The sequence below is a fragment of the Netta rufina genome, assembly GCF_964035555.1.
Source record: "Netta rufina genome assembly, chromosome: 20".
NCBI lineage: Eukaryota > Metazoa > Chordata > Aves > Anseriformes > Anatidae > Netta > Netta rufina.
This window is the reverse complement of record NC_140144.1, coordinates 398420-417475: the sequence shown is the minus strand read 5'-3', so window position 1 is coordinate 417475 and position 19056 is coordinate 398420.

Below are 19056 nucleotides of genomic sequence, written 5' to 3'. Positions count from 1 at the left end.
TAAGCCTAGGCAGAAGAAGGCATCTTTTAAATCCAGTACGGTAAACCAGACTTGACTATTCTTTAATTTAGTCAGCAAAGTATAAGGGTTTGCCACTACTGGATGTATATCCTCAGTGATTTTATTTATGGCCCTCAAATCCTGAACTAGCCTATAGCTTTTTCATCTGCCTTTTTAATTGGCAATATGGGTGCATTGTATTCTGATTCGCATTCAATCAATAATCCATACTGTAAAAAATTATCAATTATCTCTTTAATTCCTTTCCTATCTTCTATCCTCAAAGGATATTACTTAACCTTAACGGGTGTCTCTCCTGGCTTTAATTTAATAATTATTAAGGTCACATTTTTAGCTCTTCCAGGGACTTCGGTAGCCCAAACTCCTGGACATACTTGATCTGTGATCTCTAAAGGTATTTCACTTTTAGGGTCAGTTTGTATTAGTGCCAAGCTTAACACATTTATTAGTTGTTCTTCTCCTCTTCTTAATTCCATTTTCCCTTTTTCAAAGACAATTTCTGCTCCTACTTGCTCTAATAAATCTCTACCTAAGAGTGCCCATGAGGAGCTAGGCATAGATAAAAATCTGTGTATGCCCCATTGTTTCCCTAACTTGTACTTCAAAGGTTCACAGAAATAAGCCTTTTCGGTTACACCTTGTCCTGGTTTCAGTTAGAACAGAGTTAATTTTCTTCCTAGTAGCTGGTAGAATGCTATGTTTTGGCTTAGGATGAAAAGAGTGCTGATAACACCCCGATGTTTCAATTGTTGCAGAGCAGTGCTTATACCAAGCCAAGGACATCTCAGCTTCTTGCTCTGTCCTGCCAACAGGCAGGCTGGCGGTGCAGTAAGAGCTGGGAGGGGACAGACCCAGGACAGGTGACCCAAACTAGCCAAAGGGGTATTCCATAGCATCTGACGTCAGGCTAAACAATACATAGAGGTGGCTAGCCAGGGGGAGGGGGCCGGACTGCTCGGGGTTAGGCTGGGCATCGGTCAGCGGGTGGTGAGCAATTGCATTGTGCATCACTTGTTTGTACACATTATTAGTAGTGGTACTATTATCATCATTGTATTATTATTATTATTATTATTATTATTATTATTATTATTATTATTATTATTATTTTGTCTTATTAAACTGTCTTTATCTCAACTCACGGGCTTCACTTTCCATTTCTCTCCCCCGTCCCAGAGAGGGAGGGGGAGGGGGAGCGAACAGCTGCGTGGTGTTTAGCTGCCGGCCGGGTTAAACCACGACACACCTTTTACCCTAACATAATAATTCTGTGAAGGCATTAATGCTTGATTTAGAACTGAATGCGTTGCCCCATAGCAATAAGAAATTTCACTTCCATTCCTCCCCTAGCTTCATTATAACCAGTGGAGGATCCGCTAGGGTAGATTCCCCAGGTCCCCGTTATTCCTGTTGAAATCAGGGGTTGATTACCCTAGGAAAAGGCTAGTCAATTTGTCCTCCAAAGCCAGGTCCAAACCGTTTTGTTTTATTTATTTATTTATTTATTTATTTATCTATTTTCATTACATTTCGGAGTTGGTCCAAAAATTCCATAGGGCTTTCTTTTAGACCTTGTTGGAAGCATATTCTCAATTCCCAATTCATCCAGGTTTTAGTATTTACTTAACCGTTCATAATTTTCAGGATGATTCGGGTCTTAGTGGGGGTCGGTCAGGGGAATGCAATTGTCCACAGTTCCCTGAACGGTCCCATCAGCAATCTGAGCTCGCACATGAACTCAGGGTGTTTTAAGAGTTGACTGCTTTTCTGTTTCTGTGACAACTCTCTCGGACCGGACCAATCATGGTCCCTTTGCCCTAAAGGGCTAACACCCATGATTTTAAGATCTCTGCCTCGGGCAGAGGCAGAACTATTAACATTCCTACATCCTCTTTCCCTGCTCATTCAACTTCAAACACCTTTAACACTTTCAACAACCCTTTTAACACTTCCTTTATCTTTCTCCAGCCTGGACTTCTCTAATGCCAACATCAAAGGTTCAGTCAGGGGCCAACTTAATTCCGTACCTTTTCCCACCAAGATGCTGAAACATCAGTATACAACATTTCATCCTGTTCTGCTTCTCAAAAAACAACATTAACTGTAGCAAAATATTAGAGTTTAAAGTTCCATTTAGGGGCCACTTTTCTCCACATTCCAGCTTATAAAGCGGCCACCACTGATTACGATATTTTATCAATGTTTTCCTGTTCACACTTCCACCGGCAGATCCTCCAATATCCTTCCAGTGACTTAAAACACAGCCTAACACACTTTTCTTTAAAATTTCACTGCTTGTTTGCCCCCCTTCATTTTCCAGTTTACACTTTCAGAATACACGTTACTTACAAAAGCGTATCACAAAACGTATCACTCACAAAAATACGGGCACGCAATATCTTTCAGTAGCGATGCCACAAAACTACTATTACCAGCAATATTGCCAAAATCACAGTAACAATAGTCAGAGTCAAATTCCACATGCGATAAGTCAGAAAACCGAACTGTGTAACACCGTAACGATATCTTTCTTAGAACAATGCCACGAACCTACTATTACCACCAGGAAAATAGCCAAAATCGCAGTAACAATAACCAGAGTTAAATACCATACTCCATGAGTCAGAAAACCGAAATAGACAACACAATTCCAGATGGACCTTAAAGCGAGCTCCTTCCTTAAGGTCCCCAAACATGTACTTATGGTGCTAACCACAAAGTATATACCAAACACTGCCTCGCAGAACATCACCTTCTGACTTACAGACAGTTCCAGATGACCGGTCTACCAGAAAACCAAACCAGAATAAAGAATATACTCACTTACAATGATGGGGTCCATGTCTGCCTCCGCAGTGATCCGGCGAGTCGAGGAGTCCCTCCGGGAAATCCCGGGGGTACCCTAGGGAGTCCTGTTCCCAGCGGGTCCTGCGGTCCGGCAGAGAGGTTGTCCCATCTGGGTCGCCAAATTGATTCAAAGATCGAAGCCGAAATTCCTTTAAGTGGTATATTCTTTATTGCAGCGCTGGATGCACGGGGGATCTCTCCACCTATCGTGCATACCCAAAGCAGAAAGCAGTCTTGAATTTATACAATCAATCTATCAATATTCTACAAGCACCTAGACATATGCATTACCTATCCCCGCCTTCCCTCGCTTCTCATGCTAATTAGCCTTTTGGCACCTTGCGCCTGCGCAGAGCCTTCCAAGAATTGTGGGCAGGGGTCTTTGGGACGTGGGCAGGGGTCTTTGGGAGGAAGACCCCGAGTCTTCCTCACAGTGTACTTTTCACCTTTGGTCAGGAATCTGCTGAATTGGCATGTTTCTTAATTGCAAGAGCTGGTTGTTGCTAATTCTCCCGTTTGTTGTATCTTTATAATGAATTCCAATGTCCAGTTTCGAGAGTTATAGTCCTTACATTCGTTTCTCTGTCCGTCTGCCGCTTCCTTATCATGAGTTCCAGTGTCTTGTTTCGAGATATACAGTCCTTGTCTGGGGATTGTCCTTGCCTCCCCAATACCTCCTTAATCAATCCCCCCTTTTCTTTTCCCATGCAATTCTTTTGCATCAGATACTTTCATTATTTACAGTAACACAACAAAGCAGGCATCTAAACAACATGCACACAAATATTCCTAACACTACTAATACGATTAGAGCAATGAATACTTGTTTCAACCATTGGAAATTGGGCAACCAGGAAGTTCACTTATTCCATAGTTCACTAAAACTCCATGAAAGATCATCTTTACTGATCTCATGGAGGATCCTTGTCTGCTTCCATATTTCTTCCAGGTCGGTAGAGATCCTTCCACTCTGATCTACATACATACAACAACTTGTGTTTATTACTGTACAGACTCCCCCTTGAGTGGCCAGTAACAAGTCTAGGGCCATCCGATTTTCACAGAATCACAGAATCAGAGAATTTTCTAGGTTGGAAGAGACCTCAAGGTCATCGAGTCCAACCTCCAACCCAACGCTAACAGTCCCCACTAAACCATGTCCCTAAGCTCCACATCTAAACGTCTCTTGAAGACTTCCAGGGATGGCGACTCCACCACTTCCCTGGGCAGCCTGTTCCAGTGTCTCACAACCCTTTCAGTGAAGAAGTTCTTCCTAACATCTAACCTAAAACTCCCCTGGCTCAACTTACCCCATTCCCCCTCATCCTGTCACCAGGCACGTGTGAGAACAGGCCAACCCCCACCTCGCTACAGCCTCCCTTGAGGTACCTAAAAAGAGCGATAAGGTCACCCCTGAGCCTCCTCTTCTCCAGGCTGAACAAGCCCAGCTCCCTCAGCCGCTCCTCGTAGGACTTGTTCTCCAGGCCCCTCACCAGCTTCGTCACCCTTCTCTGCACCCGCTCAAGCACCTCGATGTCCTTCTTGTAGCGAGGGGCCCAAAACTGAACACAGTACTCGAGGTGCGGCCTCACCAGAGCTGAGTACAGGGGGACGATCACCTCCCTAGCCCTGCTGGTCACGCTGTTCCTGATACAAGCCAGGATGCCGTTGGCCTTCTTGGCCACCTGAGCACACTGCTGGCTCATATTCAGCCGACTATCCACCATCACTCCCAGGTCCTTCTCTGCCTGGCAGCTTTCCAACCATTCCTCTCCCAGCCTGTAGCTCTGCTTGGGGTTATTGCGCCCCAGGTGCAGGACCCGGCACTTGGCCTTGTTAAACTTCATGCAGTTGACCTCAGCCCATCGGTGCAGCCTATCCAGATCCTCCTGCAGAGCTTTCCTACCCTCAAGCAGATCGACACACGCACCTAACTTGGTGTCATCTGCGAACTTACTGAGGGTGCACTCGATGCCCTCGTCCAGATCATCGATGAAGATATTAAAGAGGACCGGCCCCAGCACTGAGCCCTGGGGGACGCCACTAGTGACTGGCCTCCAACTGGACTTGGCTCCATTTACCACGACTCTTTGGGCCCAGCTATCCAGCCAGTTTCTAACCCAACGAAGCGTGCGCCAGTCCAAGCCAAGAGCAGCCAGTTTCTTGAGGAGAATGCTGTGGGAGACGGTGTCAAAAGCCTTGCTGAAGTCAAGGTAGACCACATCCACAGCCTTTCCCTCATCCACCCAGCGCGTCACTCTGTCATAGAAGGAGATCAGGTTCGTCAGGCATGACCTGCCTTTCATAAAGCCATGCTGACTGGGCCTGATCGCCTGCTTCCCCTGCAAGTGCTGCATGATGACTCTCAGGAGGATCTGCTCCATGAGCTTTCCTGGCACTGAGGTCAAACTGACAGGCCTGTAGTTTCCCGGGTCTGCCCTCCGGCCCTTCTTGTAGATGGGCGTCACGTTTGCTAGCCGCCAGTCGATTGGGACCTCCCCCAATAACCAGGACTGTTGAGAAATGATGGATAGTGGCTTGGCCAGCTCCTCTGCCAGTTCCCTCAGTACCCTTGGGTGGATCCCATCCGGCCCCATCGACTTGTGCACATCTAAGTGCCGTAGCAGGTCACCAACCAGTTCTTCATGGATAATGAGGGCCGCATCCTGCTCCCCATCCCCTTCCACCAGCTCAGGGTACTGAGTATCCAGAGAACAACCGGTATTGCCGCTAAAGACTGAGGCAAAGAAGGCATTGAGCACCTCCGCCTTTTCCTCATCTCTTGTAACTAAGTTTCCCCCCGCATCCAGTAAAGGATGGAGATTCTCCTTAGTCCTCCTTTTTGTGTTGATGTATTTATAGAAACGTTTTTTGTTATCTTTAACGGCAGTAGCCAGATTGAGCTCCAGATGAGCTTTGGCCTTCCTAATTTTGTCCCTGCACAGCCTCGCTACTTCTTTAAAGTCCTCCTTAGTGGCCTGCCCACTTTTCCAAAGCTTATAAACCCTCTTTTTCCTCCTAAGATCAAGCCACAATTCTCTGTTGAGCCAGGCCGGTCTTCTTCCCCGCCAGCTCGTCTTTGGGCACGTGGGGACAGACCGTTCCTGCGCCATTAAGACTTCCCTCTTGAAGAGCGCCCAGCCTTCCTGGACCCCTCTGCCCTTCAGAACCACCTCCCAAGGGACTCCACCAACTAGTGTCCTGAGCAGCTCAAAGTCAGCCTTCCGAAAGTCCAATACAGCGGTTTTACTGGTCCCCTTCCTGGCCTTGCCAAGAATAGTGAACTCCACCATTGCGTGGTCACTCTGCCCAAGACAGCTCCCGACGATCACGTCCTCCACCAGTCCTTCTCTGTTTGTGAAGAGAAGGTCTAGCGGGGCGCCACCCCTGGTAGGTTCACTAACCAGCTGCGTCAGGAAGCTATGTTCCACGCTCTCCAGAAACCTCCTAGACTGCTTTCTCAGGGCTGTGTTGTGCTTCCAGGATATGTCAGGGAAGTTGAAGTCCCCCACGAGTACAAGAGCTGATGATTTTGCAACCTCTGTCAGCTGCCTGTAGAATTCCTCATCCGTCTCCTCATCCTGGTTCTGCGGTCTATAGCAGACCCCGACCAGGACACTAGCCTTGTTGTCCCTGCCGATCCTAACCCAAAGGGACTCGACCTTGTCATTCCCAACCTCGAGTTCTACAACCTCGAAAGACTCTCTAATATAGAGAGCCACACCACCACCCCTTCTATGCTGCCTGTCCCTTCTATAGAGCTTATAGCCAGGCATTGCAGCACTCCAGTCATGAGACTGGTCCCACCACGTCTCCGTGATGGCAACCAAGTCGCAGCCTGCCTGCCACACGATGGCTTCCAGCTCCTCCTGTTTGTTACCCATGCTGCGTGCATTGGTGTAGATGCACTTCAGCTGGGCCATTGCCTTATCCTCCGGCCTTACCATTGTTCCCCCTGGCACAGCCCCAACAATCCTAGCCTCAGCCCCATCCCCCTTCCTACCTAGTTTAAAGCCCTCTCAATGAGCCCTGCCAGTTCCTGGCCCAGGATCCTTTTTCCCCTAAAAGATAGGGACCCGTCTGTGGCCATCAGGCCAGGTGCTGAGTAAAGTGCCCCAAGATCAAAAAACTCAAGATTTCTGCGTAATTTTGTAATACTACCTGTGATAAACTAGATATCTCTTCTTGTTGAGCCTTTATAGCATCCAGAATTTTGTTTTCTAACTTCTCTATAATTGCAGAAATATTAACTATTGCCTTTTCCAATTCACTCACTCCTAAGCATGGGATAAACCATCGCACAAAACTATGAAAAGGGGTGTGTCTCTCTACCAATGGATTGTTAATTTTTCATCTGATTCTCCGGATATGATTTCTCAAGTAACCTCGAGGCACTACATCATGTACTGTCATATTGGGGACTACCGCTCCAAGAGTGCAAGTTCCCTTCCAATTCTCAGGCAAGACCTTACGGGCTGTATCATTGCATAGCCAATAGCACCCTTTTCCTTCTGGAACCGTCCAGCTGGTTGAATTTGCCCAGCCGCTAGTCGTACTAATATCAATTGTTCAATTACAAGATGTCTGATTTCCCACATAAGTAGTATCCGTATTTATACAATGCTCTTTTCCTATACCCTTAGGCGGGTTACACCTTTGTACACATACATAATAGGATTCTAACGGCACGAAGCTACTCACTTCTAGTTCCAAAACTGCTTAATATTTTCGACCCCAAGACGTGTTTTCCCACAAATTAGTCCAAGATAAGTTTGCAGGCAAGGGAATCCCAATTAACGATACACCCTTATTCCCATGCTGTGGCACATGGGTGCATACCCAACAGTTCGTCTTCTGAGTTACTTGAGAAATTGTTTGTATTAAGGTCAGGTGTAAGTTCTCATCCCAAGTTGCCCACCCCAAATCCGAGAACCGCACCCCTGCAATCATTAGGATCTGGAAAACCGTAATTTTGTTGGTCCAATTGGAGTGGTGGTCCATATCCTCGCCGGGGCCTTCTTCACCCTTGAATTGTGGATCCAAGCTGCTTGCTTCTTAATCTTCATGGCGGTGTGTGTTGTCAGTAATACTTGGTATGGTCCCATCCACTTTCCTTCCATTTTTCCTGCACGGGTTGTCCTGAAAAAGTCTTTATATATATATAATCCCCGAGCTTAAAGGGGTGGATTGGTTGATCCAACCCTCTAGCCCTGGTCCCTAAAACAAATGTATGTACTTTATTTAATTGTTTCTGAAGTTCAGTTATATGAGCATATAAATATTCTGATCCTAACTGCGTTAGGTCCTCTCCACTAAATAGAAATTGCTATGGCCTTGCATATAAGATTTTGAAGGGGCTCAAATTTCCTTTTATTCTAGGTTTAACTCTAATTCCAAGTAATGCTAAAGGGAGGGATTGAGGCCATGACAAATTAGCTTCTTATCCAATTTTAGCTATTTATTGTTTAATTAAATGGTTCATTTTTTCTACCTGTCCGCTTGCCTGTGGTCTATAAGGAGTATGCAGTTGCCAATCTATCTTTAGAATCTTACTTATCTGTTCTACCACTTGTGCACAAAAATGTGAAACTCTATCAGAAGACATTGCTACTAGAATCCCAAAGCATGGTATTATTTCATTTAACAAGACTTTAACCACTTCTCTTGCTTTGTTTGTTCGACAGGGAAAGGCTTCAGGCCTTCCTGAAAACGTGTCAGTCAGAACCAGTAAATAATGATACCCCCCTTTTCTAGGGAGTTCTGAAAAATCAATTTGCCACTGTTGCCCCGAATAATTTCCTTTACCGATTATTCCAAATTTTATTCTATCCTTGGTATTGGGGTTATTGTGTAAGCAAATGCTACATTGTTGAGTTACTTGTTTTATCATATCGTCCCACTAATGTCTGACTCAGGCTCTTATGCAGTGTGCCAGCTCCCCAATGCGTTTTATTGTGTTCTGTAAGAACTATGGGCCATGTCAAACTAGAGGGTATTACTATGTGCTTCTCTTTTAAATATACTCATCCATCTGGTTTCATTTTACCTTTCAAATCTTCAATTAATTTTAAGTCTTCTTTTGTATAATTTGGATATAGTTTGGATTTTACCGTCTGGTATCAAAGACAATGCCTTCACCTCAGTTATTTCAGCTGCCTGCTTAGCCTCTGCCAATCGATTTTCCAATTTCAAAATCGGCGTTCCCCTTTTGGTGTCCCTGACAATGCATGATAGCTACCTTTTCTGGTTGTTTTACAGCCTCTAACAATTTTAAAATTTCTTCAGCATACTTTGTGTTTTCACTGAGCGGTCAGCAATCCATGGTCTTTCCAAATTGCTCCATGAGCATGTACCACGCCGAATGTATATTTAGAATCTGTCCAAATATTTACCCTTTTTCCCGCTGCCAGTTCCAATGCTCTCGTGAGAGCAACTATCTCCGCCTTTTGAGCTGATGTTCCAGGGGGTAAAGGCTTAGACTCGATTACCTGCTGAGTAGTTGTTATAGCATATCCAGCTTTACGTTGTCTTTGCGTAACAAAACTGCTCCCATCCGTGAACCAAGTTTCTTCCGCATCTTCCATGGGCTCCTCCTTAAGGTCTGGTCGGCTGGAATACACAGTCTCTATAGTTTCTAAACAATCGTGAATCACAGGTTGTGCCGGAGCACCACTAAGAAAAGAGGCTAGATTCACAATCTTAATGATCACAATTTCCACGTCGTCCTGTTCTACCAATATTGCTTGATATTTCAAAATCATCAATTCTTGTTTAAGTTGTTTAAAGACTTTTTGTGCTTCTTCAGTCCAGACTAACTTTGACTGGTTAATCTTTATCAATTCACATAGAGGCTTTACCAATAGTCCATCATTATAAATCCAAAGGCGACACCAACCTGTCATTCCTAAAAAGGTTTGTAGCTCCTTTACCATTTGAGGTTCTGGAGTCCGGCAAATGACTTCCTTATGTTCAGTTCCTAGTTCTCGCTGTCCTTCCGAAATTTCAAATCCCAGATAGGTCACACTTTGTTGAGCCAGCTGGACTTTCTGTCAAGAGACTTGATATCCATTTAAACCCAGAAAATTAAGACGACTTATAGTCCATTGAATACAACTGCCTTTAGTCTCGGTAGCTATTAAGAGATCATCTACATATTGTAACAAAGCACCTTCAGTGTCCGGAGGTATCCATGTTTCGAGTTCCCTTGCTAATTGGTTTCCAAAAATAGTGGGGCTATTCTTGAATCCTTGAGGTAGTAATGTCCACGTAAGCTGCGTCTTTCTGCCTGAATCGGGATTTTCCCATTCAAAGGCAAATAGGTTTTGGCTTTCTGTGGTTAAGCCTAGGCAGAAGAAGGCATCTTTTAAATCCAGTACGGTAAACCAGACTTGACTATTCTTTAATTTAGTCAGCAAAGTATAAGGGTTTGCCACTACTGGATGTATATCCTCAGTGATTTTATTTATGGCCCTTAAATCCTGAACTAGCCTATAGCTTTTTCATCTGCCTTTTTAATTGGCAATATGGGTGCATTGTATTCTGATTCGCATTCAAGCAATAATCCATACTGTAAAAATTTATCAATTATCTCTTTAATTCCTTTCCTATCTTCTATCCTCAAAGGATATTACTTAACCTTAACGGGTGTCTCTCCTGGCTTTAATTTAATAATTATTAAGGTCACATTTTTAGCTCTTCCAGGGACTTCGGTAGCCCAAACTCCTGGACATACTTGATCTGTGATCTCTAAAGGTATTTCACTTTTAGGGTCAGTTTGTATTAGTGCCAAGCTTAACACATTTATTAGTTGTTCTTCTCCTCTTCTTAATTCCATTTTCCCTTTTTCAAAGACAATTTCTGCTCCTACTTGCTCTAATAAATCTCTACCTAAGAGTGCCCATGAGGAGCTAGGCATAGATAAAAATCTGTGTATGCCCCATTGTTTCCCTAACTTGTACTTCAAAGGTTCACAAAAATAAGCCTTTTCGGTTACACCTTGTCCTGGTTTCAGTTAGAACAGAGTTAATTTTCTTCCTAGTAGCTGGTAGAATGCTATGTTTTGGCTTAGGATGAGAAGAGTGCTGATAACACCCCGATGTTTTAATTGTTGCAGAGCAATGCTTATACCAAGCCAAGGACATCTCAGCTTCTTGCTCTGTCCTGCCAACAGGCAGGCTGGGGGTGCAGTAAGAGCTGGGAGGGGACACACCCAGGACAGGTGACCCAAACTAGCCAAAGGGGTATTCCATAGCATCTGACGTCAGGCTAAACAATACATAGGGGTGGCTAGCCAGGGGGAGGGGGCCGGACTGCTCGGGGTTAGGCTGGGCATCGGTCAGCGGGTGGTGAGCAATTGCATTGTGCATCACTTGTTTGTACACATTATTAATAGTGGTACTATTATCATCATTGTATTATTATTATTATTATTATTATTATTATTATTATTATTATTATTATTATTATTATTATTATTATTTTGTCTTATTAAACTGTTTTTAACTTACAGGCTTCACTTTCCATTTCTCTCCCCCGTCCCAGAGAGGGAGGGGGAGGGGGAGCAAACAGCTGCGTGGTGTTTAGCTGCCGGCCGGGTTAAACCACGACACACCTTTTACCCTAACATAATAATTCTGTGAAGGCATTAATGCTTGATTTAGAACTGAATACGTTGCCCCATAGCAATAAGAAATTTCACTTCCATTCCTCCCCTAGCTTCATTATAACCAGTGGAGGATCCGCTAGGGTAGATTCCCCAGGTCCCCGTTATTCCTGTTGAAATCAGGGGTTGATTACCCTAGGAAAAGGCTAGTCAATTTGTCCTCCAAAGCCAGGTCCAAACCGTTTTGTTTTATTTATTTATTTATTTATTTATTTTCATTACATTTCAGAGTTGGTCCAAAAATTCCGTAGGGCTTTCTTTTAGACCTTGTTGGAAGCATATTCTCAATTCCCAATTCATCCAGGTTTTAGTATTTACTTAACCGTTCATAATTTTCAGGATGATTCGGGTCTTAGTGGGGGTCGGTCAGGGGAATGCAATTGTCCACAGTTCCCTGAACGGTCCCATCAGCAATCTGAGCTCGCACATGAACTCAGGTTGTTTTAAGAGTTGACTGCTTTTCTGTTTCTGTGACAACTCTCTCGGACCGGACCAATCATGGTCCCTTTGCCCTAAAGGGCTAACACCCATGATTTTAAGATCTCTGCCTCGGGCAGAGGCAGAACTATTAACATTCCTACATCCTCTTTCCCTGCTCATTCAACTTCAAACACCTTTAACACTTTCAACAACCCTTTTAACACTTCCTTTATCTTTCTCCAGCCTGGACTTCTCTAATGCCAACATCAAAGGTTCAGTCAGGGGCCAACTTAATTCCGTACCTTTTCCCACCAAGATGCTGAAACATCAGTATACAACATTTCATCCTGTTCTGCTTCTCAAAAAACAACATTAACTGTAGCAAAATATTAGAGTTTAAAGTTCCATTTAGGGGCCACTTTTCTCCACATTCCAGCTTATAAAGCGGCCACCACTGATTACGATATTTTATCAATGTTTTCCTGTTCAAACTTCCACCGGCAGACCCTCCAATATCCTTCCAGTGACTTAAAACACAGCCTAACACACTTTTCTTTAAAATTTCACTGCTTGTTTGCCCCCCCCATTTTCCAGTTTACACTTTCAGAATACACGTTACTTACAAAAGCGTATCACAAACCGTATCACTCACAAAAATACGGGCACGCAATATCTTTCAGTAGCGATGTCACAAAACTACTATTACCAGCAATATTGCCAAAATCACAGTAACAATAGTCAGAGTCAAATTCCACATGCGATAAGTCAGAAAACCGAACTGTGTAACACCGTAACGATATCTTTCTTATAACAATGCCACGAACCTACTATTACCACCAGGAAAATAGCCAAAATTGCAGTAACAATAACCCGAGTTAAATACCATACTCCATGAGTCAGAAAACCGAAATAGACAACACAATTCCAGATGGACCTTAAAGCGAGCTCCTTCCTTAAGGTCCCCAAACATGTACTTATGGTGCTAACCACAAAGTATATACCAAACACTGCCTCGCAGAAGATCACCTTCTGACTTACAGACAGTTCCAGATGACCGGTCTACCAGAAAACCAAACCACAATAAAGAATATACTCACTTACAATGATGGGGTCCTTGTCTGCCTCCGCAGTGATCCGGTGAGTCGAGGAGTCCCTCCGGGAAATCCCGGGGGTACCCTAGGGAGTCCTGTTCCCAGCGGGTCCTGCGGTCCGGCAGAGAGGTTGTCCCATCTGGGTCGCCAAATTGATTCAAAGATCGAAGCCGAAATTCCTTTCAGTGGTATATTCTTTATTGCAGCGCTGGATGCACGGGGGATCTCTCCACCTATCGTGCATACCCAAAGCAGAAAGCAGTCTTGAATTTATACAATCAATCTATCAATATTCTACAAGCACCTAGACATATGCATTACCTATCCCCGCCTTCCCTCGCTTCTCATGCTAATTAGCCTTTTGGCACCTTGCGCCTGCGCAGAGCCTTCCAAGAATTGTGGGCAGGGGTCTTTGGGACGTGGGCAGGGGTCTTTGGGAGGAAGACCCCGAGTCTTCCTCACAGTGTACTTTTCACCTTTGGTCAGGAATCTGCTGAATTGGCATGTTTCTTAATTGCAAGAGCTGGTTGTTGCTAATTCTCCCGTTTGTTGTATCTTTATAATGAATTCCAATGTCCAGTTTCGAGAGTTATAGTCCTTACATTCGTTTCTCTGTCCGCCTGCCGCTTCCTTATCATGAGTTCCAGTGTCTTGTTTCGAGATATACAGTCCTTGTCTGGGGATTGTCCTTGCCTCCCCAATACCTCCTTAATCAATCCCCCCTTTTCTTTTCCCATGCAAATTCTTTTGCATCCGATACTTTCATTATTTACAGTAACACAACAAAGCAGGCATCTAAACAACATGCACACAAATATTCCTAACACTACTAATACGATTAGAGCAATGAATACTTGTTTCAACCATTGGAAATTGGGCAACCAGGAGGTTCACTTATTCCATAGTTCACTAAAACTCCATGAAAGATCATCTTTACTGATCTCATGGAGGATCCTTGTCTGCTTCCATATTTCTTCCAGGTCGGTAGAGATCCTTCCACTCTGATCTACATACATACAACAACTTGTGTTTATTACTGTACAGACTCCCCCTTGAGTGGCCAGTAACAAGTCTAGGGCCATCCGATTTTGTAATACTACCTGTGATAAACTAGATATCTCTTCTTGTTGAGCCTTTATAGCATCCAGAATTTTGTTTTCTAACTTCTCTATAATTGCAGAAATATTAACTATTGCCTTTTCCAATTCACTCACTCCTAAGCATGGGATAAACCATCGCACAAAACTATGAAAAGCGGTGTGTCTCTCTACCAATGGATTGTTAATTTTTCATCTGATTCTCCGGATATGATTTCTCAAGTAACCTCGAGGCACTACATCATGTACTGTCATATTGGGGACTACCGCTCCAAGAGTGCAAGTTCCCTTCCAATTCTCAGGCAAGACCTTACGGGCTGTATCATTGCATAGCCAATAGCACCCTTTTCCTTCTGGAACCGTCCAGCTGGTTGAATTTGCCCAGCCACTAGTCGTACTAATATCAATTGTTCAATTACAAGATGTCTGATTTCCCACAGAAGTAGTATCCGTATTTATACAATGCTCTTTTCCTATACCCTTAGGCGGGTTACACCTTTGTACACATACATAATAGGATTCTAACGGCACGAAGCTACTCACTTCTAGTTCCAAAACTGCTTAATATTTTCGACCCCAAGATGTGTTTTCCCACAAATTAGTCCAAGATAAGTTTGCAGGCAAGGGAATCCCAATTAACGATACACCCTTATTCCCATGCTGTGGCACATGGGTGCATACCCAACAGTTCGTCTTCTGAGTTACTTGAGAAATTGTTTGTATTAAGGTCAGGTGTAAGTTCTCATCCCAAGTTGCCCACCCCAAATCCGAGAACCGCACCCCTGCAATCATTAGGATCTGGAAAACCGTAATTTTGTTGGTCCAATTGGAGTGGTGGTCCATATCCTCGCCGGGGCCTTCTTCACCCTTGAATTGTGGATCCAAGCTGCTTGCTTCTTAATCTTCATGGCGGTGTGTGTTGTCAGTAATACTTGGTATGGTCCCATCCACTTTCCTTCCATTTTTCCTGCACGGGTTGTCCTGAAAAAGTCTTTATATATATATAATCCCCGAGCTTAAAGGGGTGGATTGGTTGATCCAACCCTCTAGCCCTGGTCCCTAAAACAAATGTATGTACTTTATTTAATTGTTTCTGAAGTTCAGTTATATAAGCATATAAATATTCTGATCCTAACTGCGTTAGGTCCTCTCCACTAAATAGAAATTGCTATGGCCTTGCATATAAGATTTTGAAGGGACTCAAATTTCCTTTTATTCTAGGTTTAACTCTAATTCCAAGTAATGCTAAAGGGAGGGATTGAGGCCATGACAAATTAGCTTCTTATCCAATTTTAGCTATTTATTGTTTAATTAAATGGTTCATTTTTTCTACCTGTCCACTTGCCTGTGGTCTATAAGGAGTATGCAGTTGCCAAGCTATCTTTAGAATCTTACTTATCTGTTCTACCACTTGTGCACAAAAATGTGAAACTCTATCAGAAGACATTGCTACTAGAATCCCAAAGCATGGTATTATTTCATTTAACAAGACTTTAACCGCTTCTCTTGCTTTGTTTGTTCGACAGGGAAAGGCTTCAGGCCTTCCTGAAAACGTGTCAGTCAGAACCAGTAAATAATGATACCCCCCTTTCCTAGGGAGTTCTGAAAAATCAATTTGCCACTGTTGCCCCGAATAATTTCCTTTACCGATTATTCCAAATTTTATTCTATCCTTGGTATTGGGGTTATTGTGTAAGCAAATGCTACATTGTTGAGTTACTTGTTTTATCATATCGTCCCCCTAATGTCTGACTCAGGCTCTTATGCAGTGTGCCAGCTCCCCAGTGCGTTTTATTGTGTTCTGTAAGAACTATGGGCCATGTCAAACTAGAGGGTATTACTATGTGCTTCTCTTTTAAATATACTCATCCATCTGGTTTCATTTTACCTTTCAAATCTTCAATTAATTTTAAGTCTTCTTTTGTATAATTTGGATATAGTTTGGATTTTACCGTCTGGTAGCAAAGACAATGCCTTCACCTCAGTTATTTCAGCTGCCTGCTTAGCCTCTGCCAATCGATTTTCCAATTTCAAAATCGGTGTTCCCCTTTTGGTGTCCCTTGACAATGCATGATAGCTACCTTTTCTGGTTGTTTTACAGCCTCTAACAATTTTAAAATTTCTTCAGCATACTTTGTGTTTTCACTGAGCGGTCAGCAATCCATGGTCTTTCCAAATTGCTCCATGAGCATGTACCACGCCGAATGTATATTTAGAATCTGTCCAAATATTTACCCTTTTTTCCCGCTGCCAGTTCCAATGCTCTCGTGAGAGCAACTATCTCCGCCTTTTGAGCTGATGTTCCAGGGGGTAAAGGCTTAGACTCGATTACCTGCTGAGTAGTTGTTATAGCATATCCAGCTTTACGTTGTCTTTGTGTAACAAAACTGCTCCCATCCGTGAACCAAGTTTCTTCCGCATCTTCCATGGGCTCCTCCTTAAGGTCTGGTCGGCTGGGATACACAGTCTCTATAGTTTCTAAACAATCGTGAATCACAGGTTGTGCCGGAGCACCACTAAGAAAAGAGGCTAGATTCACAATCTTAATGATCACAATTTCCACGTCGTCCTGTTCTACCAATATTGCTTGATGTTTCAAAATCATCAATTCTTGTTTAAGTTGTTTAAAGACTTTTTGTGCTTCTCCAGTCCAGACTGACTTTGACTGGTTAATCTTTATCAATTCACATAGAGGCTTTACCAATAGTCCATCATTATAAATCCAAAGGCGACACCAACCTGTCATTCCTAAAAAGGTTTGTAGCTCCTTTACCATTTGAGGTTCTGGAGTCCGGCAAATGACTTCCTTATGTTCAGTTCCTAGTTCTCGTTGTCCTTCCGAAATGTCAAATCCCAGATAGGTCACACTTTGTTGAGCCAGCTGGACTTTCTGTCAAGAGACTTGAGATCCATTTAAACCCAGAAAATTAAGACGACTTATAGTCCATTGAATACAACTGCCTTTAGTCTCGGTAGCTATTAAGAGATCATCTACATATTGTAACAAAGCACCTTCAGTGTCCGGAGGTATCCATGTTTCGAGTTCCCTTGCTAATTGGTTTCCAAAAATAGTGGGGCTATTCTTGAATCCTTGAGGTAGTAATGTCCACGTAAGCTGCGTCTTTCTGCCTGAATCGGGATTTTCCCATTCAAAGGCGAATAGGTTTTGGCTTTCCGTGGCTAAGCCTAGGCAGAAGAAGGCATCTTTTAAATCCAGTACGGTAAACCAGACTTGACTATTCTTTAATTTAGTCAGCAAAGTATAAGGGTTTGCCACTACTGGATGTATATCCTCAGTGATTTTATTTATGGCCCTCAAATCCTGAACTAGCCTATAGCTTTTTCATCTGCCTTTTTAATTGGCAATATGGGTGCATTGTATTCTGATTCGCATTCAAGCAATAATCCATACTGTAAAAATTTATCAATTATCTCTTTAATTCCTTTCCTATCTTCTATCCTCAAAGGATATTACTTAACCTTAACGGGTGTCTCTCCTGGCTTTAATTTAATAATTATTAAGGTCACAGTTTTAGCTCTTCCAGGGACTTCGGTAGCCCAAACTCCTGGACATACTTGATCTGTGATCTCTAAAGGTATTTCACTTTTAGGGTCAGTTTGTATTAGTGCCAAGCTTAACACATTTATTAGTTGTTCTTCTCCTCTTCTTAATTCCATTTTCCCTTTTTCAAAGACAATTTCTGCTCCTACTTGCTCTAATAAATCTCTACCTAAGAGTGCCCATGAGGAGCTAGGCATAGATAAAAATCTGTGTATGCCCCATTGTTTCCCTAACTTGTACTTCAAAGGTTCACAAAAATAAGCCTTTTCGGTTACACCTTGTCCTGGTTTCAGTTAGAACAGAGTTAATTTTCTTCCTAGTAGCTGGTAGAATGCTATGTTTTGGCTTAGGATGAGAAGAGTGCTGATAACACCCCGATGTTTTAATTGTTGCAGAGCAGTGCTTATACCAAGCCAAGGACATCTCAGCTTCTTGCTCTGTCCTGCCAACAGGCAGGCTGGCGGTGCAGTAAGAGCTGGGAGGGGACACACCCAGGATAGGTGACCCAAACTAGCCAAAGGGGTATTCCATAGCATCTGACGTCAGGCTAAACAATACATAGGGGTGGCTAGCCAGGGGGAGGGGGCCAGACTGCTCGGGGTTAGGCTGGGCATCGGTCAGCGGGTGGTGAGCAATTGCATTGTGCATCACTTGTTTGTACACATTATTAGTAGTGGTACTATTATCATCATTGTATTATTATTATTATTATTATTATTATTATTATTATTATTATTATTATTATTATTATTATTATTATTTTGTCTTATTAAACTGTCTTTATCTCAACTCACGGGCTTCACTTTCCATTTCTCTCCCCCGTCCCAGAGAGGGAGGGGGAGGGGGAGCGAACAGCTGCGTGGTGTTTAGCTGCCGGCCAGGTTAAACCACGACACACCTTTTACCCTAACATAATAATTCTGTGAAGGCATTAATGCTTGATTTAGAACTGAATACGTTGCCCCATAGCAATAAGAAATTTCACTTCCATTCCTCCCCTAGCTTCATTATAGCCAGTGGGGGATCCGCTAGGGTAGATTCCCCAGGTCTCCGTTATTCCTGTTGAAATCAGGGGTCGATTACCCTAGGAAAAGGCTAGTCAATTTGTCCTCCAAAGCCAGGTCCAAACCGTTTTGTTTTATTTATTTATGTATTTATTTATTTATTAATTTTCATTACATTTCGGAGTTGGTCCAAAAATTCCGTAGGGCTTTCTTTTAGACCTTGTTGGAAGCATATTCTCAATTCCCAATTCATCCAGGTTTTAGTATTTACTTAACCGTTCATAATTTTCAGGATGATTCGGGTCTTAGTGGGGGTCGGTCAGGGGAATGCAATTGTCCACAGTTCCCTGAA